Source organism: Carassius carassius, chromosome 35 (genome assembly GCF_963082965.1).
Source record: "Carassius carassius chromosome 35, fCarCar2.1, whole genome shotgun sequence".
NCBI classification, from domain to species: Eukaryota; Metazoa; Chordata; class Actinopteri; order Cypriniformes; family Cyprinidae; genus Carassius; species Carassius carassius.
The window spans coordinates 23899464-23924577 of record NC_081789.1 but is presented as its reverse complement, the minus strand read 5'-3'; the positions used below and the strand labels follow the sequence as shown (position 1 = coordinate 23924577).

Genomic DNA, 25114 nt, shown 5'->3' with positions numbered 1-25114 from the left:
GGCGGGAGACTTGTGAGGCCGAAATCTCTGCTCGCCTCTTTTGTGCTGAGCAGGGTGATTTGCACCTTGGCTTAACCCATTTGCGCTTCGCAAACTCCCATGAAAATGGAATAGTCCTATTTAAATGGGAATGAGTCTGCTAGTGGTCATTAGTGCTTTATTTTGCTAATCTGCGGCAGCATGGAAAGAAACAGGTGAAGTACTAGATTACGTGGGCCTGGTGCTACTTTGATTGTCCAAAGCTGCTGTGTTTGTTTTACAATACCTGTAAAAAGTTTATTTGGTAGGTTAAAGATGTGCTGCACCTGTGCGCTGTTTGATCGCATCAACTTTAGTCAAAGTTGGTGGCATGTTTAATTTGAGGCAAATGAAAATGAGGCAGACAGTTATACGTTGAAAAATTTTTAATTTAGAAACAAATTGCTTGTAGATTTCACAATTAATTACAATTGAAAAATGTAGCACATTAAATGAAAATGCTACCGTTTTTCCATATTCCACTATGTTCTTCCCTCAACTTGTTGAGGAAAGTTGATACATGCCTCTTCCGTCTCAGTGCGTGCACTCAATCAGGGATGAATCTAGAAGCTACCAAACAATTCCATGTTTTCCCTATTTAAAGACGGTTACTCGAGTAAGTATGGTGACACAAAATAAACAGTGGTGATATCCTAAACAGCTAAAAATTATGACTATAATGTATGGCAGAAGAGCACTTCGCAGCACTTCAACCTCAGCACAGTAATATCATCACTTCTGAAATCTCCCCCTCCCTCTAACCTCTATCAATACAACCAACGTGAGGAGTTTTCAGGAGTGATGATATTACTGTGCTGAGATCAAAGTGCTGCGAAGTGATTCTCCGCCATACATTAGTTATAATTTTTTATCTGCTTAGAAAATTGCAAACGTTTTATTTTGTGTCATCATCATGTAACTACTCATGTTACCGTCTTTAAGTAGGGAAAACATGGAAGTTTGGTAGCTTCTAAAATCACCCGTTTGGGATGAATGGTGCTAAGCTAAATGCTAGCATAGTGGCGCAGTGCGCTACAGCGTTAGAGTGCATGCACTGAGACGGGAGAGGTACGTATCAACTCGTCTAAGCTGAGGGAAGAACATAGTGGAATATGGAAAAACGGTGGCGTTTTTCTTTAAGTAACATATTGACAATGTTGAGGTAGAAAGTATTTTTAGAAAATAGTAAAAATGGAATTTTCGAGTCATTAAATTAATCGATTAATCTTCGAAAAAATATTTGTAATATTTTGTAGATTCATTTGCAAAATATAGAAAAATGTCTTGTTAAAGGTAAAAAATATATATAAATTCTATGCTAAAAATATTAGAATATACTTAAAATCTAGAAATCTAGAATACTTGTGTTGTAGAATAGACTTAAATACTAGAGAATACCTGAATACCCAAAACCTTAATTACTAGACAATACTGCACCAAATTAATGACAATTGTTGGTTCAGGTACACTGTAAAAAATGTATTTTAATTATCTGAGTACTTTTTACAAAAAATAATTTTACTTGCAATTTCTTTGTGAAATTGACTAACAGTTTCTGAGTAAAATAGTTTTTACACCAGTTGTTTTCAACGTGGATTTGTCCAAAAATTTAGCTGAATTGGTGTACTAAAATAGTCTTGTTTTTACTCATTATGTTGAATTGAATCAGAACTTGAAATGTTTAATTTCATGCTTGTTCAAAGTGTGTCAAACTTGTGTTTACATTTTACATTTTTCCCAGCCTAGATCTAAAACTACATACTGTTGTATTTAATTTTTCAGGACTACATGCAGAATGTCCACGGTAAAGAAATCGATCTGCTGCGGACGACGGTGAAGGTGCCTGGGAAGAGGCCGCCCAGAGCAGTGGCGACGGTCGCCCCTACATCCAGCCCCAAAACCAACGGACTGACCAAAGACCGCAGCACTTTACAACTCGGCATCGGGGCCACAAGTGAGTATGAACCCCGTCAGTGGTGTTATGCCTTAAAATGTATGAATTGATTTATTGTTTGAATATATTCTGGTTACAGATTGTAACAGCATTAAATTTGACATGAAATGGTGTTCAAAACCAATTTAGTTTTTTTTAATTTGACATTTGCAAGAATACAAAAGAATGCAACAGAAGTGTTTCTATATGAGACAGCTGGAGGAATTGGTGATGTCAGCTGAAATGCGAATTCGTTTCGGAGGTGAAGCAAGTTATTATGTTATGTTCATGGAAAAAAATTTAAGTAATGACACTACGACAATGAATTGATCACAAAAAAAGCTAAGTACTAGAATATGATTACATACTAGAATTATTTTTGACTATATTTAAATACTAGAAAAAACATAAATACAAAAAAAAATTGATATACGAAATAATACAACATCTAAAATATATTTAAAAAAAATTTATTTATTTATTTTTTTCTCTAATATTTACATGCATTCTTCATAAAAATTCTCATGGAAAATTGCTAAGACAATTTTTAATGTGTAATAATAAATTGTTTACAGTAGCCAAATTAGTATTTAAAAGTATAGTTGTATTGCATTTAAAATGCATTTGTTTCAAAATGTGTTTTCAAGTCAAAAAAACTTTATAACATTATAATTATTAAATAAATGAGTTTGTTTTTATTTAAACTAAAATTTCAGATAACCCTTTACTTAAAGCCTTTATGTATAATGCATTATAAAAATAGTTTTAATGCATTAATTATGCCTTGTAATGCATTTTATAATGCATAAATAATTGTAACCACAATGAATAATTATAACACTTATCAGTTCATTGTTAGACTATATTTATTTTAAATTCAGTTATAATTATTTACAATAAAATATAATGTATTACAAGACACATTCTGAATAATTATAATGCATTATAGCCTATAATAACCCTTTATTATGCATTATACATAAAGGCTTTAAGTAAAGTGTTACCCAATTTCAAATTCACGTTAAATTGATTCCATATTAAAAATCGTCATAGTTCTTATAAATATTTTTTAAAAGATCAGCAACTATTTGAATAAACTGTCATTGATATCTGTTCAGAAAACGTATGTGAGGTTGTTTGCACTGCTGATTTTCATTTTTGGCTTGCAAGAATCCGATTTACTCGGTTCTCTGTACTGAGAGGGAGTTTGGGAAGGTATAATTGGATTTAGAAAGCTGGGATCAAGTGTAATTAATAAAAAAACAGGAGCAACTTTCTCCAGGGGCTCTGCAAGCTGGCATGACCACTGAGGAAACATAACCGGCCAGGGCCTCAGCTTCACTTAGCTGGGGCTAATTGCTTTTGCACCATTAAAGACAGGTCAGCAAGGGCTTCTGGGAATTGCAGTTTTCTGGCTGGTGTCCAGTCTTGTGTTGGATAGGAATGAGGGTTTATTAGTCACAGAGACATAAGGAGCATGTCAGTGTTGCTGGACTGCATGCATTTGGTTGCTCGGAGAACCTCAAAAGTTGATATTGCTTTCAGGTTGGCAACTAATTAACCTTCAGTCGACTGCAGTGGAGAGGGTAAAATAAGGTTGAAAGGAGGAGAATCTTGGGGCATGCGGACCCTGAAATAGTAGCAACATCTGGACCGGTTTTATTTAAGCTACAGAAAATAGGGATTGGTGGGTAAAGAGCTCAAATGTGGCCTCAGGCAGGAGATACACACGAATAAGAGCATTAGTTAAGACTGGTTACATTTGTATCGAGGTTAAAAGCCTAGTTGCACATTTGGATGTGATGCATCACAGAAAATCAACACGAAAAATAGGTTTAATACTTATATATTTGATATTTTTTTCTCAAAGCATATTTTTGTTTTTATTGTGCACAGTATTCCAAATATTTGTCTTCAGAATCTTTCTATATGTAAACCAAATTAATTACTGGTGTAATATATATATATATATATATATATTTTTTTTTAAACGTATTTTATTATTTTGATGTCAATATTATTGAATATAAGTTGAATCAATATTATTATTCATTTTATTCAAAAACAATTTGTAAATTTAGTAGATACAGTTATAAATACAGTTAAGGTTGGTAACAAAAATGTGAAAAATAACAAACTGTTAAAAAAAAAAAAAAAAAAAAAAAAAATCAAACACAAAAATATTTAAATGTATCAAACTTAAAATATTTGTCTTCATAATCTTCCTTTAAATAAATCAAAATTTTAATTTAATTTGTAATTTTTTCATAATTTGTTATTTATTTTAAAAAGAATTGTCTTTTTAATTTAATATTTTTTTATTCATTTTACTCCAAAATTATTTTACATTTAAATGAAAATACATTTTTAGTAAGTAATAAAAATGTTAAAAATAAAAAAACTTTTTATTTTTTAATGTATGAAACTTTAAATTTCATTTTAAATTTCACTTTATCTACGCTGTTTTATGAATTTATCATGCTTTAGAAACTTATTAATTTTACATATTATACGTAGTGCATATTCACAAGTTAGACATTCTCACTAGTATGCAACTTAATTCAGATCCATCTAGGGATGTAATATTACATTTGTTATTGACTAGTTCAATAATCTAATATTAAAATAAAAAAATTGAAGTTACTAGTTACAGAACAAAAAATAAATACATTTTTGTCAGTAACGTTTCATGATCTAGTCAATTCCTGACATAAAATCAAGTTCCTTTTCTTTTTTTTATTCTGTTTGGCTTGGAAATGCATCACATTTAGGAAGTAAAATGGGTTGTGGATGGGATTTCATGTTGATTTCAATCATTGAAGCCAAACCATTTTTGACGTTTTGGACTATTTTTATAGGTGTCTATACACAAGGTGTTTGTTATGTTTTTACATGTTTTATACCACATTTGCAGTTCAGAGATGGCTTTTTATTGGTGTTATTTTTCCGATACGCCATTTGACCTTCGGTTTAGCGTAAATTGATGCCGGAACGCTAGGGTCCCGATTGATACGGCCCGCTTTCCCCGTTTCCCTTTTCCACTCTGAGCCGTATTAGAAGAAAATTGTGTTAATTTCCACTTGAGAGGGAAAAGGTTACGATTCGCAGTGGGCCTCCGCCGAGTGGAGGACGTACACTTGATTATGCAATCTGATTTTGATTTCATTAGGCATGCAATTGATGCGAGGGAACAAAGGGGTAATTTTTCATTCATGGCGGTCTAGCTGAGCCCTGTCTTTTTCTGTAGTCTGTAATTCATACACTTCCCCCTGATCTAAAGACCATTAGGAACTCTGGGGGTGTGTGGGATTGAAGAGATGGGGGGGGGGGGGGGTGAGCAAAAGAAAGAGTGAGGGAGTGAAGGTAGCGCAAGTGAAGGAGCGCAAATGAATGAACGCATGTGTCCGCAAGTAAAAGAGTCTGTCTCGATGAGGCCCGGTCTAATCTTTCTGCTAAGTATTCACCGGAACCGTTTTAAATATGATCATTCTGCAAGCGTGCGTTCGGTTGTGTCACCGCTGACAGATATATAATATCAAAGCGCTAATGGGCCTGCCTATCAGCTTTAATCAATGACATCTGCTCTAGAGGTGTGAGTACGAGAGAGATTCACGCCGAGGTGCTCGTGTTCATTTACTTGTAGTACACAGGATGCAGATGAAGGTGTGCAACCTTTCCTTATGAACTAAGATGTACCTTGTGCAGTGATAGACTTGATATATATGACATATTCAGTCTTGAGATGGTCCTAATGGCTGATAAATGTGTAATGCAATCAGAAAATTTGGCTGAATAGAGGAATTTTTCGAGCATTTTGTCAGTTTTAAAATTTGTCTGTAGCTTTGTCAATGGATAGTGCATGTTTGTCTGTTTTCAAATACTTTTTTGACTTGATAAAACAATGAATTGGCTGATATTTGTTTATTTTAGAGATGATCATACTGGCTGAAAACTGTGCAGTTGGCTAAGCAGAAGAGGTTTTCCCTCCATATATCAGTTTTTTAAATCTACTGGCAGTTTTTCGTGCATGTTGTCTGTTTTCAATAAATTTTTTACATTTTTCTTGAATTTTTAGGTGTGATAATCCAATAAATGAGTTGATATTTGGTTGTTTTAGAGGTGATCACAATGGTTGCTATCTTGCATCTTTGTTAATAGATAATGCATATTTTCTGTTTTTAATAAACCAATAAATCAGCTGATATTTGGTTCTTTTAGAACAGATCACATTTGTTGGTAACTGTTCATTTGGGTGAACAGAACAGGTTTTTCTCACTGGTTTTAAATATACTGGCAGCTTTGTCAACGGATAGTGAATATTTTCTGTTTTCACATTATTTTCATTTTATTTATTATTTATTTATTCAAGAATTTTGAATAAGGTTGATAAATCTTCAAATATTTTAAATTATCGCTTGATTGATAAAAGTCCAATTGGCAATTTAAATAATTGTTCATTATGCCATGCATAGGCAAAATTTTAAATGTACTTTTTACAATTTAATAGTGTAAATAATCAGCTTTAAAATACTTTTTTAAAATAAGCTTTTTTTTTGTGGATTTCATAAATTGTACTGTAATTTTCGTTGTGCAGTTGGTTGGGGTAAAATCAAATAACATTAACTTATTACTAAAACACTGTTTAAAAAAGTACTTGTATACAAAATTAAGCAAGTTTAAAATGCTTTGGCAGTTGAAAAACTCCTGACTGCTACAGCTTAGTAAGTACTTTGAGAATATACATCTTTTTTATGAAATAAATATTGGTTTTATAATGGCCACCCTTCTATCTAGCCATTTGCATCAACCAAATTTTTAGACTCCAAACCTGAAGTCAATCCCAGATCCCTCTAAATGAACGATTTTGATGTGTTTGTGTGTATGAATGTCCTCATCCAGCACTTTTATGATTGAGTCTCCTTTAACGACAGTCTCATGACATGACAGTGTCTTTCAATAATGGCACAATCATTTCGGATGCTCTTTTATATGTGAGAATGAAATGATGTTTTGTACATCGCAAGTCTTTCTGAAACACTTTCAGATGCTTATTATCCAATACACCGCTTGAAATCGAATGGAATCCATTTCTGCGTCCGATGAGCTCGAGTCATATGCTCTCAAAGTTGTGGCTGGAGATATCGGTTTATTGGTTGTCGCGACATTTCTTTCAGACCTGCCATATTTCGAATGTTGAGATTATTGCAGTTTACGCAAACGAACACAATGTAATCCGCACGAGGCGGTTCATCTAGGCAGCTGTCAGTTTGTAAGGGCGTCTCGGTGCCGTTTCGCCTTGACCTGAAGAGCAGATGATCTAACGAACCCCCCTCCACCCTGACCCCTCCCCCGCCCTATCCTCCACATTAGCATGGATGCTTCATTATCTCTGCACTTGTATATAATGGCAGCGGCGGCTCAGAGGGTCAGGGCTCGCTCCACGGCTCATCGGCCATCTGACGGCGCTCGGCGAGAGAAACGAGGAGAGATGAGGCGAAATCATCGCCACCCCCTGCTAATCCATCGCCTCTACTTAACACCACAACCTCAGGCCTCTCTTCACTAGTACCCTAATACTTAGCCTAATAGCATGTACGGATGGCAAGAAAAGAGCAAAGGAGATTAGGGTGTTTTTTTCTATACCATCCGATAATGATTTGACCGTTTGTACATGCATGCAAAACAGAACCGTTAAAGCACATAATTATCAAGTTTAGTGAAACATTCATCTTTTAAGGTGTAGAGTACAATTTCTTTGACACTAGTAGTGCCAAACAGGAACTGCAAAAATAACTTGTCATGTTCTTTGAAGAAAACAAAATTGTATTATATATTTATATGATGATATTTCATGGTATTAAGTTGATAAATTAATTTATAAATACATAATATCATGATATATAATTAAATATATAATTAATATCATAAATACATAAATTACATTTAGATAGATAGATAGATAGATAGATAGATAGATAGATAGATAGATAGATAGAAAGACAGACTAAAGCCCCTTTCACACTGCACGTCGGATCCGGCAAATTGCCGGAACATTGCCGGGTCGCCTTCTGTGTGAAAGCAAACACGTCCCGGGATTGATTCGGGGACCTAGTAACATTACCGGGTTCATTCCCGGGAAGAGCGCTGTGTGAACAAAAGCCAGATCTAATGCCGTGTTGAAGTGATGACGCACATTATCGCGCAACTCTTTTACCGGCTGTTTTGAAGGCAGATCAACGTTCGCGACAAAAAAAATGTGCAAACTGTAATGAAGCAGAGATCAGTTAATTCCTCACTTTCCACGCTAATGCCGAGATCGTTCGCTAGCTTCAGTGAAAGTATAACTGTGCCTAACGTTTTCGACTCGTACATTACACGTCACGCCCTGATGTCACGTGTCGTTATGGGACCTTTACGGGTTGTGTGTGAACGCACGCACATATTCCGGGGAATCACTGGCAGTATGAAAGTGCAAAATCTAGCGACCCGGGAACAATTGCCGGAACACTTTACCCGTGTATTTGCCGGAATCTCAGTGTGAAAAGGGGCTATAGATAGATAGACAAACATAGACAGACTGACAGACAGACAGATAGATAGATAGACAGAGAGACAGACAGACAGACAGACAGACAGATAGATAGATAGATAGATAGATAGATAGATAGATAGATAGATAGATAGATAGATAGATAGATAGATAGATAGATAGATAGATAGACAGACAGACAGACAGACAGACAGACAGACAGACAGAGATAGATAGATAGATAGATAGATAGATAGATAGATAGATAGATAGATAGATAGATAGATAGACAAGGATAGACAGACAGACAGACAGACAGACAGACAGGTAGGTAGGAAGATAGATAAATAGATAGATAGATAGATAGATAGACAGACAGACAGAGATAGATAGATAGATAGATAGATAGATAGATAGATAGATAGATAGATAGATAGATAGATAGATAGATAGATAGACAAGGATAGACAGACAGACAGACAGACAGGTAGGTAGGAAGATAGATAGATAGATAGATAGATAGATAGATAGACAGACAGACAGACAGACAGACAGACAGACAGACAGACAGACAGACAGAGATAGTACTTGTGCACTATTCTATGACTTTAGTAGTATAAATAGTGCGAGACTGAAAATTCTCAAAAGAAAAAGAACACTTTAAATAGCCAGATGATTTACTTAAATAACCGAAAAAAGAAGTGTGGAATGTCGTACACTTCATGCATTCAACTGTCGCAGCGTTATTACATCGCAAAGGGGGAGGGGCTATCAGATTCAGATTATTAATTACAAAATAACCTTATAAAATTCATACACTACATGCTTGAGTGCATAGTGCAAAAGTGTATGGAGCTATTGTATAGTGCGTCATTTCGGACACAGTTATAGACTTTATATATTTATTACGACATAATATTTATAGTAATATTATTGATTATATTTTAAATACATAAATTACATAAATATTATATTTATGTGATTTCATACATATAATTAAAATATATGATGAGATATAATGCATATTAAAGTATATATTGTAAATTGTAAATTCCAAAAATATGTTAATTATATAGTTTGTATTTATAATATGATTAATAATATATTAAAGATTAACAGTACAATAAATGTTTATTTGAATGTATGTGCTATAGTCACCAGAGGTGGAAAGTAACGAATTACATTTACTCGCGTTACTGTAATTGAGTAGCTTTTTTGTGTACTAATACTTTTTAAAGTAATTTTTTAAATCTGTAATTTTACTTTTACTTAAGTATATTTTGTTTGAAGTATTGTACTTCGCTACATTTTAAAACACATTAATTACTGAGTAAAAAAAATAAAAATAAAAAAAATAAATCGCTCCCTGGAAACTACGGCAGTAAATAATGGGCAGTAGGGCAAACTGGCGCTAAAATCACAAGAAAGATGCAGATGGACAAAACAGGCGTTAGTGGTGCAGACACCGCTGAAAACGAAATCCCGTCATATTCTGAAGTTGAACTCGAAGGAAATGAAGTGAACCCCTGGCCATATGTATGCTCTATTATGCAGTGTAAGCTGTACTTGCCTAGGAAGACCAAACTAGCAGCTTATAAAATCTCGACAAGACATCAACCCTTCGCAAGAATGTAGAGGTAAGCTTAATAATTGCATCGTTGCATTGGTGGTTAAAATGAAGCTTTGACATTTTAGCAAGAGGTTTTGCACAAATTAGCCAAAAAGATAGTGGTGAGGAGTGTGCTATTTTTGTTTTAATGATGTGCGCATGCATTTATAGTGCGTTCTTTCACTGTGTGATTCAGTCTCCGAAAATGCATTTAGAATGATCACAAAATTGAAGATATAGGGGCAGAAAATTCACATGCTGCATTGCAACGTGATCTCATGAGAATACGTGTCTATTTTTACGTTAAATGTGGTTCTACCACACGTACATTTACTTACGTTTTCATGCACATAAAAACGTACAACTTAGACGTATACTAAATCAAAATCACACAAAGAATGCCATCTTTTCCTCCAAAAATCATCATGAATATATACATATATATATATAACAGTTCAGTAAACAAGTTAATTAAGAGACTTGCGTTTTAGACACCATATTGGCTTTTTTAGCTCTATTTCTACAACAGAAAATAATTCCAAACACAACCGTTTAAATGATTCGGTTTAATCGCAATGACTCACTTATTAACAGTGACTTGCTGACACATACTGGCCATTTTAATTTCACATTTAAAGTATCTTTTGATTTTTTTAAATAATTAATTTCTTATCATTTCAAATGAGTATTCAACATTTTATGTCTTGTATATCAAAACATTATTCATGCATTTGTAACTGCAGGTTAAATGCATTCTTGTCCTGCACTAAACAGTGTAATACATCTAAATGCCACTTCCAATGAATCTACTGCATTTCCTCTGCATTAAAAGATGAGTTTGTTGATACTGATTTGCCTGTTAACAGCCCAAATGTTTTATTATTCTAAATAACTGATTCCTTTAATTAAAAACAACTAGTTTGAGATTAATAGACCTATACCAGGGATGTCAAACTCAGTTCCTGGAGGGCCGTAGCCCTGCAGAGTTTAGTTCTAACCCTGCTCCAGCACACATATCATGTAGTTTTCAAATAAACCTAAATGATTAGATTAGCTGGATCCGGTGTGTTTAATTAGAGTTATATCTAAACTGTGCAGGACTGTGGCCCTCCAGGAACTGAGTTTGACAACCTTGGCCTGTCCCATTTTTGACTCCCTCCCACTGTTAAAATGTAACTAAGTAATTTTTACTCTAAGTAAATTTTAAATGAGCTACTTTTTACTTTTACTTGAGTAGATTTTTAGACTGGTACTTTTACTTGTACTTAAGTAAAATTTCATTAATGTAATGGTACTTTTACTTGAGTGGAATATTTTTGTACTCTTTCCACCTCTGATAGTCACTACCGTGATGCTTAAGTGTTGTTTGTGGTTGCCAGGTTGTTGCTATGTGGTTACAAGTCTACAAATCACTTATGGCCTTATGATTATTTCCAAACAGGTTTTCAATGCTCTTCTACTTCCCCTTCTGTCAGAACGGCTCAAATAAACATGTTTTTGAAAACGTCCCAGGGACTTTTGACACTTTTGACTGTGTGTTTGTGAGAATTTGCCCCTCATGGTCACCTCTAGCTCTGTGTGACTGTGTGTGAAGTGGCAGGAGATCTCGTGTACAGTCTTTGCCCGACGCTCTCCTCTGATTTTCTCCACATCATAATTGCATTATCCCCTTTTTTATGCAGAATTGTTCTCTGGGGACTAATTGATGGAGACATGTTTAATTCATCAATCATTAGCATCAAATTTGACAATTAGTAATGATTGTTGAATTCTTGATGGAGATGAGGCATGGTTAGGGGCTTATTTTGTCTCTTTTTTTCCGTACCAGCCAAGACACAGAGAACAAAATAAAATCATAAATAACAAGAGTGTGACATTATGTGCTTAAGGAGTTGTTTTGGAAGAAGGAAATATTGTCCTGTCGTTTCGTTTAGTCGATTTTGAGACATTTTCCGGAATTAATTTTCTTCAAACATGTCTAAGATTTTCTGACTAAATGGCCAATAGACTTCAGATGACTCTGTATCAGTCTGTTTGCATGAGTTATATTATTATATGTATTGTTATATTGCAACTAGTTATAAATATATATATATGTGTGTGTGTGTGTGTGTGTGTGTGTGTGTGTGTGTGTGTGTGTGTAAAATATTATATTATAATTTAAGCAGATAACATATATTTAAAAACGTAAATTTTATGCTAATTTGTTAAGCATTTTTGTTATATATGATATGAATTTGTTATATATAGATAGTGTTCGTGAATCATCAGTTATATCATGTTTAAGCACATTGCTGAATGTATATTATTTCTTTATATATATTATATATTATGTAAAAAATATAGTCAGTATAGTAAATGCACTTAATTAATTATTATCATATTTAAAACATTAACAATTTCTGTTTTATTTCATCAACAGTTAGTGGGTTATAACACATTTAAGTACATTGCTGCAGGTTTTTATGGGCATTAAAGGAACATCATTGATACTCCAATGAGTTTATGAACACATAGTTCATAAGCAATTTGCTCCAAAACATTAATTACTACTTCTGCTGGATGCCAATATCGTACAGCATTGATCCGAGTAATTGCGGCGTCTTATTTGATTCATTGTTGAGGGATCTAGTCAGGGGTAATATTGTGACAGAATTAATAAAATCTTGTCTTCAACAATACTGGTGTGATTACATGTCTCTGAACAGACAAATATAAGAGTAACCCTCTCTTCTTTCAATTACTCACGAATTACTACTGATTGTGTCAAGGCGCTTTTTTGCCAGGCGCCAAAGTAAACTGCGAAGAACAGACTCTTGTTAGCCTAATGCATCCTAACCATTAGCGAGAGTAATAAGTGTATCAAATTCACATAATCATGTCTAATTAGTATCAGTAATTATCTTGTTGGGTGCGAGAATATTAATCTTGCGGTCCCCATAGGGGAAGGGCGTCTCTTGCAGGGAGAGAGCGATAGAGCTTCAAGCTCACGCTGTGGAGTACTTGCTAAATTAGCATGCTCCAAATCAGCGCTGCGGAGGGAGGGGAGCAAAGGAAACGTGTCGGAGAAAAAGGCAAAATTGCATAAAGCGAAAAACAACAGAGAAAAGTTTAGTCCCACTGTGAAATGCATTAGAGCCTAGTAAATAAAATATCAATGTTTTCTGTGTGCTTTTCAAGTTTTTTGTTGACGTGCATGTGGGTAAAACTTTTAAATGGATTTCGTGATGCGGATAACGTTAAGACATCGTTCTGATGCATAGACGAAGTTATATATCTACTGTGTCTTTAAAGCCCTGGGAACTACTGAAGCGCATAAACAGCACATTACAAAATTTAATCTTAGTAATGTGCTGTTTTTTAAACATTTTTGTAAGAATAGGCTAACCAATTTGAAAATGAGCCGAGCGCCAACAGTGTTGGATCTTAAGGAAGAAACAGGCAAGAAAAAAATCATTCTATAGGTATCCATCCGAACCTGACCTTGAGCCTGGAATGTCGAGATTTAAATATGATCCGTCGTCTCTATCAAGCAGGGCGCCTGTTTTTCGGGAACAGGAGGATAGGACCCCATGCGACACAGCCGGGCTGGTGAATCCGCTGATTGAAGCCAGGGAGGGCCGTCAGCACAGCCGCTGCCGCCGGGAGAGATGGATGTGTCAGGCGGAGAGTGGGGGAGAGCTAATTACCGTTCCGAGTGTATCTTGTTAATTAAGGGCTAATTAGGGGCAGAAACGCAGAGGGAGGGAGACAGGGTGAGACACTGACTGCTCATGTAGCACAGAGAGATCAGATACAGAATATATACTCCCAGAATCTTTACTGTAACTTCTTTAGTCCTACATATGGTTGATACTTTATGGTTCTCATCTTGTATATAGGAAAGTAGTGGTTCTGAGATTGTTTGCTGATTGCCATCAGGTATTAATAACTGAAACATAGTTTTGATATGGATTTTTTTTTTTACACATACTTTGGTAATTTTGACTTTTGATATAAAGTATGATTTACATTTACAAAAACTGGTGGATTTTTTTGTTAAAGTTATAGATCATTCTTTCATTTACATGCCTTGATTTTGTTCCAAACGTGTAAGAGTTTCTTTTTTTTCCTGAACACAAAATAAGACATTTTGGTGACCAAACACTGACGGTACCCATTGACTTCCAAAGCATGAAAAAAAATGGCTGCCCTCAACTGTGATCTATCCCTTTAAATTGATTAGCTAATTATAAACGACAATAATTCCTTGTACTGTAATGTAAATACCATGGTGAATGAAAATGGCTGTCATTTAGTACTACAGTATACGTTTATAATTATCAGATGCATTTATCTCAAAGTAGCTTGCATTGTATTCAAGGCATACATTTTATCAGTTCATGCATTCCTTGGGAATCGAACCCATGATCTTGGCGTTGCTAGCGCTGTTCTCTAATGTTTGAGCTACAGAAATACTTGTATACATTGGAAAATCATGGTACATGATTGTTTTTTGCCCTTTTTTGGCCACTTTTATTGATAAAGATATTAGTGAGAAAGGGTGGACTACATGTGGAAACTGTTGGGCCATACCTCCAACATGCTGTGCACGCTCAGAAGAGAAAAAAAAAAGTACAAAAGCTGTCAGTGGGGCAGAACTCTTTCAAAAGGTGCTAATATGTAGCATTTACTGTAGGTACTACTTTATACACTTTAAGTACTAATATGTATCTTTAAGGTACTACACTCCCAAAAAAGGTACAAAAGTTGTCACTAGGACATATTTCCTTTTCAAAAAGTATTTTAATAAGGCACTTATTATGCATATTGGTACCATAAAAATGACATATTTTGTACCTTTTCAAAGGGTGCTGCTCCAGTGACAGTTTTTGAACCTTTTTTTATGAGTGTACTATATGTACTTTTGGTGCTAATATGTACTACAATAAACACTTAAAGCACTGATATACACACAAAGTTGTGTGAAATGTGATTTGAGCATCTCTCTCTCTCTCTTCTCATCCCTCAGGCACTCCTCACTCTAACAGCAGCAGTTCCCTGCAGTCTGGGGGCTCGGCGGCTGGCGTGGCTTTGGGAACTAGTAAAGAGGGGATGCACCAGCGCTCGTTCTCTGTGTCCAGCGCTGAACAGTGGAGTGAGGCTGTTATCAGCACCACGGCAGGTTAGAGGACAAGCCAAGAAACGTCGGCTTTACTTCACTGCAGACACTTCCCTTTTTAAATTCTTTCTCAGATCAGTCTTATTAACGTTTACTTTATGATATGTTTAAAATTCAACCCGGTTTTTTTCTTGACAGTTGTTTTTCACATTGCTTTGATACTTACAGCAGATATTAGGTCGTACTTCAGGGTCATTGATGGGGGGATTTTGCACCAGTTGTACCAGATTAGTACAATAACATGCAGTGAATGCATCAATACATGATTTTTAGTATATTATTTCTGTATAATGCACAATGGTAATTGGCCAAAGATGTTAGTTTTTAGTATTTAGTCATAGTTGTGTAAACTTCAACGTAGTAGTGAACGGAAACTATAACAAATTTAACTTTGACAAATCCATGATTTTCTACGTTGTTTTACGACTTTCCAAAAGAGTAAAAACATATTAAGAGATTATGTTGGCCAGAAAAGAGAAAAATGTCAAATTTGCCATCACTTTCTCAGCTGTTGTATTAAAAAAAGACACAAGGTTTCTGTAATTTAATGCTAAGATAATAAAACAACTAGTAAAGTGTTATAAATGTACAGTACAGGTCAAAAGTTTGAAAGCAGTGTTTTTCAACATTAATAATAATGAATGTTTCTTGAGCAGCAAATCAGCATATTAGACTGATTTCTGAAGGATCATGTGACACTGAAGACTGGAGTAATGATGCTGAAAATATAGCTTTGCATCACAGGATTAAATTAAATTGTAAAATATATTCAGATAGAGAGCACTTATTTTAAATTCCAATAATATTTCACAATTTTTACTGCATAAAAAAAAAATAATCAAATCAAATTCAGCCAAAGTGAGATGTAAAGATATTCCAAAACATTAAAAAGTGTACGTTACATCTTAAAAATAAATTAATATACAAAAACTGCTAGATTAACCATGGTGATAACTCGAAATGCATCATCGAAGTTCATAAAAAAAGTTAATTGTGAACAAAATCCACCCCAGCAAGCTTTCATTCAGCTACCTCTATTTTTGAATGCAACATGCACATCTCAAAAATCGAATCAACAACCGATGCATAGAGCCAAGGCCCGCCCTACATTATTTTTGCTTTCCAATAATTAGAAATAGATGAACTTATATGAAATAAACAGAAACACAATAAGGAATAAAAGATCCAGATTTTATTGCAACTTTAACCAAGTCAGAATATTTCAGCACCTGCTCTTTGTTTGCGACAAACTGAAGGTTTTAATAAGTTAAAGATAGTAGTCTATTAGTAGTAGTTACTGTAGAAACTATGGCACTTTTGTTCATTACTTGTATCAGTGGTTTTGCTGTTAACAAGCCAATCGCTAATCAGGATCATTTGGTAATTGCAGCCTTTTAATGGCAACTCTGGTCCCACCACCAACTGCAAATAGTCTCTCCATTTCGCCTATCCTTCTCTCTTTCTCTCTCTCTTTCTCTCCATCCTGTCAGTGCACTTGAGTGAAGTCAAATAATATATTTGCCGGGCGTAACAACGCTGCACATTTTTCCCCCCGTCTTCACTACTTATTTTTTTCCCCTCCCGCGTTGGAAAATGAATGCTTTACGGGAACAACATTCATCACTGGTTATTTCCCTCTCTTTGTCGGCTGGCAGTAAAAAAGCACTTAAATGCACATCAACAGAATAACAGTCATTTCCATGCATGTTTGCGCACTCGTCGTTCTCATTAGCTGCTGCTCTGTTTCTCCCCCCCGCCCTCGCATTATCGCCGTCTCCGTTTTTGTCTCTCACCCTCTCTCTCTCTTTCTCTCCTCCCCCCCTCCTTCTGTTAGGGTCCCAGGGGCCCCGCTAGTTTAAAGAGCGCTCTTTATGAGCAAAATGGAGGCCCCGTGGTGTCGCAGACAGAACACGATGCCGCGCAACACTCGCCCTTCTCTGCTCGTCTCCGCTTGTCGAACAATCAATTTCAGCCCCGCTTCGCCATCGGCCCCCCATCTACACCCATCAGCTCCACATCCTAAGCAGAATTACTCAAAGCGGCCATAGCCGCAGAATGAGCTGCATGTGTGTGTGTGTGTGTGTGTGTGTGTGTGTGACAAAGCACTTCATTAGGCCCTGGTGTAAAATAGATATTGTCACACACAAGCACACATCCTCAGACTTTTAGCTGTATCAGGATTTGGTGGATGCATTTTCTCTATGACCTGTTACCCATCAGCCTCTCAGTTCTTGCGTTTACTGAGAGTATTATAGCTTTACAGGTCATAATGGAGATAATAGCGTTTTATATCGGAGATCTTGGGAAAGTGCACACCAAGAGAAAACCTAATTTGTTGGGTGCAGGTTTTCTTTTCTGTTTTGTCATTATTCTTGCATTCATGTGATGTGCGTTGGGGTATGGTTAGATATGCATGATGAAATAGTTGTTCAACAACTGATTAGTTGACCAGTGAGTAGGTTGCACCAATATTTAACTGCTTATTTTAATGTCAGATACTGATCAGCCAGTAATTATGTTCATACTCTGGCAAATAAACAACACATTTCTGATTTTATGCTGTTTTGTCTAAATAAATTAAAATTAAAGCACACACAAAAAATAAAAAATTAAAAGTCTATTTAATTGCTACAGTCAGAATCAGGAAAATTAAAATTTACAGTATACAAAATGTAATTGATGAATTACATTTAACTAAATACAGCTGCATTTTTTTGATTAGAAATTCAGTTAATTGCAATTTATAATTGGTAAAATATTACTAGAATTTAAAAAGTACTCTTTTCTATTTTAATAAAGTTCATAATTTAATTTATTCCTGTGATGCAAAGTTGAATTTACTCTTCAGTCTTCAGTGTCACATGATCCTTCAAAAAAAAAAACTTAATATGCTGATTTGCTGCTTTAGAAACATTTCTGACCATTATCAATGTTGCTTCATATTTTTGTCTTATCTTACTGACCCCAACATTTTGAGCTGTATTGTACAAAAGAAGATACAACATTTTGTATCTATACAATACAAAACATTACACCTCATTGACTTTCATTGCATGGAAGAAAATTATATTTTGTGTCCCATAGGAAACAGAAAGTCATGCTAGAATTACATGTATCTGCAACTCAATGTTGCAATGTTTTACACAAATTTAACTTTGATGCCTATTTAGGTGTTAAACAGATCTTAAGCAAGCCCCAGTCATGCCATTATCCTTGTCAAGGGTTGAAGGTCAACCAGCAGATCAGGACTGTTGAGATGAGCAGCGGTAGATTGATAATCTTCTCAAACAGTAACTATTTCCATATAATGGGAGTGTTGTTCTCTCTCTAAGCTACAGCCTCTGAATACTGATCTTTCTGATTAAATCTCCACTCTGCTCTTAGTTATATATGTGCTGCACATGCTAGAGAGTGTTTGCAGTGTGTGTGTTTTGTAATTTTATTTTCAGCATGTATAAAACATCTCTTAATTATCTTGTGTACTTCACTAGTGATTTTTTGTACAGTTTTATAAAGGAACTGTGTTTTAAAATTTTCTGAAAATGCAGTTGCTAGGGTTTTCAATGTGGTTACCAGGGTGTTGCTAAGGTGTTCTGGTGGTTGCTAGGTAGTTTTCATACTCTGTTGATTGGTTAATGCATAGAATCCGCATTCCCAGATTTGTTCTAATTGGTTTCTGTCATGTTTCTATGCAGTGGCTAGAGTGTTCTCAGTGGTTGCTTGGGTGTTGCTAAGGTGTTATGGGTTGTTGCTAGATAGTTGTCTTACTCCATCGATCAATGTAAGCATAAAATCCTCATTTCTGCATATGTTTACGTTGGTTGATAGTATGTTGCTCTACAGTTGGTGGGGTGTTCTGGGTGGTTGATTAGGTGTTGCTAAGACATTCTAGGTGGTTGCTAGGTAGCTGTCTACACATTTGTTCTAGTTGGTTGCTAGCATATTGCTATGCAATTGCTAGGGTGTTCTGGTGGTTACTAGGTATTTTTCTTGCTCGGCTGTCATTATTTGTGAATTTGTTCTTATTAGTAGTTAATATATTGCTATGTAGTTGCTAGGGTCTTCTGGATGGTTGCTAGGGTGTTTCCGGGTGGTTTCTAGGTAGATTTCTTATGTGTTGATCATTGTATGCATAGAATCTTCATATTCACATATATTCTGATTTGTAGTTAGTATGTTGCTAAGCAGTTGCTAAGGAGTTGCTAGGTGGTTTTCTTGCTCTGTTGATCATTTTATGGATAGAATGCTTATGTACACATTTATTGCAGTTTTCTGGATTTTTCCCCCCTTATCATTTTATGCATATCATTTTATTATATTGGAATTATCACAATAAAGTGTGATGAACTGCTTTTAGGCTAGATTCAGTTAGCCTGAAGATTAGCGTGCAGCATCTGAGCTAGTCTAGCGGTGTGGTGCTAATCTGAAATCTGCTGTGGTTAGAGGCAGAGAAGACGTCTCCCCCGCGGTGCTGGAGGAGGCAGCGAGCGCAGGGAGTTTGATTCCCGCTCTCGGCTGTAATGAAGTTTGACATTTCGTTTGGAGAGAGCAGCGACGTGTGCTGCCCATGCCTTGATTAGCGCTTTCTAATTGACAATAATAAGAAGGAAGTAGTGATTGTGTTCTGCACACTTTTCTCAGCATTAATTGCAGCCATTGGCATTGATTACAGACGGGGGCTGCTCACACGGCTGCCGTGTCAAGGGCTAGGAGTGGAGGGAGGGGGGGTGTCATCGTCTTCCTCGCAAAATTACCGTCCGCACCGCTAGCTCTCAAATTAGCGAATGCGAGAAATTGAAGTTTCTCCTCACGTATGCTGGAAGAAAATTTTTTGAGAGCTATTAAGAAATGAGTTAATATTCTTTGTTCACACCCTCCAATCTTCCCTGGCTCACCCACAGCCCTCGTCTCCAGATCCACAGTGTAAAGTGGCATTTCCCACAGGGACGCTAACGCTCGTTAATCACAGGTTAGATGACCACCTTATTTCCTGCTGCCTGAAGAGCGGCTCCAGCTAAACTGAGATTAGGCTGTAAATGCATTCAGGTCCCTTGCACACTTCAATTACCTCACCTCAGACTTCTTAAGTTTTTAGATAAACTTTTTTTGGCTTGTTTTCCAGGTAAAATACATTTACATGTAGCAACATTGCAGAAGATTAAGACTTGTTTTACAAGTTCATTTTTGCTTAATCACACATTTTTCTAAAATTATTCGCTATTAATCTCACCTAACATTTATTTTTTAAATATACTTTTATATTGCAATTTACATGCAATCTTCAAATCAATATAGAAACAACATAAAGATATTGTATTTTTAAAAATGTATCTTTTTTATGACTGAAGGCAAGTACAATGATACCAATACTACTGATGTCTGTATGAAATAGATTTTTTAACCATTGGTTTTAGCCGATCAACATTACAAAATAAATGAGAGCTACCATTTTTATCATTTATAAGACTTTAAAAATAACAACTTTTAAATTAAAAGTCTTGATTAAATATAGATGAATCCTTAAAGCTTCAAAAGTTATTGATTTCCTCTTTTTTTCTATGGTCTTTGATCAACAGATATCACAGCAGCTGGGCTATTAGGTTTTTTGGCTGCTAGTACTTTAAGAGCTGTCACTGCTAAACAGGACGTGTTGATTTCTTTTTCTTTTAAAAAAAAAAATATATATATCTCACCTAAATATTTGTTCATGCACTGCATTCTTGTTTTGACAATCGTGCAATTGTTGCACAATAGCTTACACACAGCACAAGCCTAGTTTTCGCTGTATGTGAGGCGGCCTTTTACACCAGGTTCACACATACTCTGTTTGCAGTGCGTATGCAGTCCATGTGTGGTACGTGAGACAATAATTTTATATTATCGGATTATCGGCCGATAATGATTGGTAGCCAATCAATCAGAGCACCCCTTGTATAAATAATAATTTTTCTGGTCCTAAGTCTCAAAAAAATTATTATGGTACCATGTCTATTAAATAAGTCTTCTTAAGTATTCTGATAAAGAAAAAACTTTAATAAACATCCGGTCCAAAAAGGGAACAATATTGTGGTACGATAAAATATATAGAAAAGGTGGAAACAAAATGTACAAATTGTCAAAGATGCAGGGCAGTCAAATCAAAAGATCACAGTGGTTACATTTTATAATAAAATAATTAATTAAAATGAAAATTATCAATGCACCATAATAATCAGTTTAATTCAGTACCATAGTATGAAGGCCTGTTCACATCAAGGATGATAACTATAAAGATAACAATAAAGATATAGTTCTAAAAATTGTTCTCAATATTAAAGACGTCCACACTACAGCTATAATGATAAAGGCACTGAATTTTCAGAATTATTTTTTCCAGCTGATGAAGATACGATCATTGATGTCCAATCAGAATCCATCCTGCTATAACAAGCTTGAGAATTTAAAGCGGCAGATAAGCATGCGCTAAGAATAAACAGATGATATCGGCCCTTGTGTGAACGCTAATATTGTTATCTTTATAGTTGTCCTTCTTGGTGTGAACATGGCTTAACTAAAAAAGCATCATGTCATTTGTAACCATCTATCGCTGTACCAGGGTACTTTTTAGTTTAATGATGTAAACAGAGGTTCAGATGGTTGATCTGACAAGGGCAGCCCTTCACTGTTAACCTCAGCTTACACACACAATGCCACTGCTGTCACAGCCAATGGGCACTCTTTGCTGAGAGTGTGTGTGTGTTTGTGTGCTTGTATGTGCGAAAGCTTCTGCATGTGTGTAGTGTGTGAACAGTATTCTCAGAAGCCCTCTACCCCCAGCTGTCTGCTGTAGCTAATGATTGGTCCCAGGGGGGCTGTTGGGAAGAGGAGTGTAGAAATTGAAACAGACGTTTGCGTCTCTGCCACAACGTGTGTGGCAGCTGGGAGCGCCGCTCCGCCATTCATACGCGGGAGGGAGAGCAGACTCTTAAAGTCATGAATATCAATGGTGAACACAGAGTCAGTGATGAAGCATCAACTGCCAACCTGCCGTGTTTCCAGCGATCTCATATCACTATATCTGCTTTGTAGTGCCTAAACGGCACTCATGGTAAACACAGTGATCTTGGGAAAAGAAAGAGGCCTTAAGTGAGGCCTTTTGTTTTAGTATTACTGACAGAAACAGGCAGTCTAAATTTACAGATTATACTGAAGTACATTTACACTAATATAATAATGTCCAATGATAGTACATTTTAATTTATTTAGATACTGTTAATAAATAATATTTAAATATTAAAATACAAAATTATTGTTGGTAATATCTTTGACTAATAAAACTGCATAATATTTTTTTTTATTTAGTGTCAAAGACAAATAATTTTTATTTATTTATTTTGATATATTTTAAGTAAATGTAATAATATAATTTAATTATAAAAATTTCTAAATATTAAAATATACAATTATCATGAGGCAGTGTCTTTTTTTAATGAAATAAATGTTAATGAAATAAATGTTTATATATATATATATATATATATATATATATATATATATATATATATATATAATGTAGAATTTATGTGTTTGTGTATTTTGCACAAATATGTATCTATATGTATTCAAAATTCACTAGTTATTAATTTACAGTTATCTATTTAAAGTGAAAATTGCTTTATGAATTAGAATATGAATGTATAAATTTAAGCCCATGATCTTGACATATGATTAAAGAAATTAATTTACAAAAGCGTTTATACATTTACATGTACATTACCTACATACCACAGTAACATTATCATTAGGACGAATCTTTCTTGCACATCTTTGATAAAGATGAAGCAACAATATTGATTGAGAATTATCGTAATTGTGTAACGAGGCTAATTGTTAAACCCTCTAATTTGTCTCTTGCCATGTGTAATTAAGCTCAAATCCCACAGTGCATCTGAGTAATCCTCCTCTTCATAATTTATTCATTATTATGCTGTTCTTATTAAACGCCTCAATCATAATTATTAAACGCGTCTTATCAATAAAACAACAAATTCCGTCGGTTTACCATATGAAAGAAACGGTCACTGTACGGAACTGTCGCAGGGAAACCGAAGTGTTAAAGTTAGCATTAGCTAGATGCTAAAGTCATTAGAGCCTACGGCAGGTCGGGTGGCTGTAGTTTATTGTCCTGTACCCCCTGTGCTGCCTCCATCTCTCTCTCTTTAAAGAGCATGCTAGCCCAGCGATCCCTCAAGGTAAACCCCCAAATTACGCCTAATGTTCTACACAGGCTAATGGTTGTTGGTGCCATTAGAATATGCGTTATTTAGCTCCGCGGGTTTCAGACACTTCCAGACCCAAATGTCGTGGCGCACACACACACACATTTGCACACGCACACTCTTATACACCCCAGGCCTCTAGAGATGAATGGAGTTTGCAACACTGCAATGAGCTTTTGATGCCAAGACAATGGAGGAGACTGCCCGCATCTGACACACTGTGTGTGCGAGTGTGTTTCTGAGGGCCGCTAACAATATGGGGTCCACTTTGTTGGGCCCCTCTGCCCCTGGGCTGGTCGGGGGGTTGTGGGTAATAGTGTCCCGAGGGCACCCAAAAATGATGTGGAAGTGTCATGAGGTTTAGAAAGATGGCCGTGGCTTCCCTACTGACACCCCCTTTTCTTATTGCATCACAGAAAAACACGGCAGGTTAATATCGCATCTGTACCTTACGCCCAACACAACCTCTTGGATGCTCATGTGGCATCGCCCATTACAGCGCTGGTCCTCGGGCAACAGCAAATCATCATTTGTTACTCACGTGCACGTCCCCTTCTCGTCAAGCTAATAGAGGTGAAACGGAGGTGTGGTCCAGCTCTTGTTTTTCTCTGTGGTTGTGGATCTTCACTTGTACTGTGGGTAACCAGGGTTACTAAAATTAAGGAACACTTAAAACTGTAACCCGTTTAGGAGATGTTTAATAACATATGTTCATCAGTTGTGCTAGGAAGCAAAAAGTTTTTGTTTTTTATTTTATTGTTGTGTGTATATGAAGAGTTAATTTGCAAAAAAAAAAAAAAATAAAAATAAAAATGCTAAAAAAAAAATGACTGCCATGGGTGATTTTCCACATATAGTATGAATCCTAAACACGGTTTGTCACAAAAGTCGGTATTGTTTGCTGTCAAGTCATCTCGAGTTCACGTTTTACAACAGAAACCAATAAGTCCATTTTAGCGAATCAGCATGCAGGTTTCAGGTCAGGTGACAATGCTGCTAGTTACTTTGAAAAGATGCGCTAGCTGAGAGGAGTTTCGTCTGATCGCATCTACAGATACATGCATTATTTGTTTCTGGAGTGTTAGCGGACAGATCGATATTCCCCTGTTAATGCAAGTTTTTATTAGGATTTTAGTTTTTTTCATCTTTGGTTGAACTTCATGTCTGTTTTCTTTTTTTCCAGCCAATGGGATGTCCGATCCTCTCAGCTCCACCCCTGGCATGAGCAGCGCCACCAGTCCCAAACTTGAGCCTCCACCATCACCTCATGCCAACCGCAAGAAACACAGACGGAAAAAAAGCACAGGCATCACCAAACCAGACGGCCTTTCTGCAGGGAATGAAGGTAAAGGGATACAAAACTGTACAAGTTTGTATCATTTGTACCAAAAATTTGCATTTACTGTATCATCTATATCTCACTGTCCCATTGATAACAAAATATCACAAACGCCAGTAGTTTATTGGAAATAAGTAACAGTTTTAGCATTTGTAGGCTTGTTTTAGGTACAAAATGCTCTCATACAAAAAAGTCAAATTGGCCTGTGGCTAACAAAATATTTAAATCTTTTTCTGAATTAGAAATCTTCATTTGGTGATCCATTGT

The 25114-nt window shown here is 35.7% G+C and overlaps 1 pseudogene; it reads left to right on the top strand.

Annotated features, from left to right (window-relative positions):
• The window catches only part of LOC132116278 (arf-GAP with GTPase, ANK repeat and PH domain-containing protein 3-like), a 98955-nt pseudogene that overhangs the window by 43620 nt on the left and 30221 nt on the right, over nucleotides 1-25114 (top strand).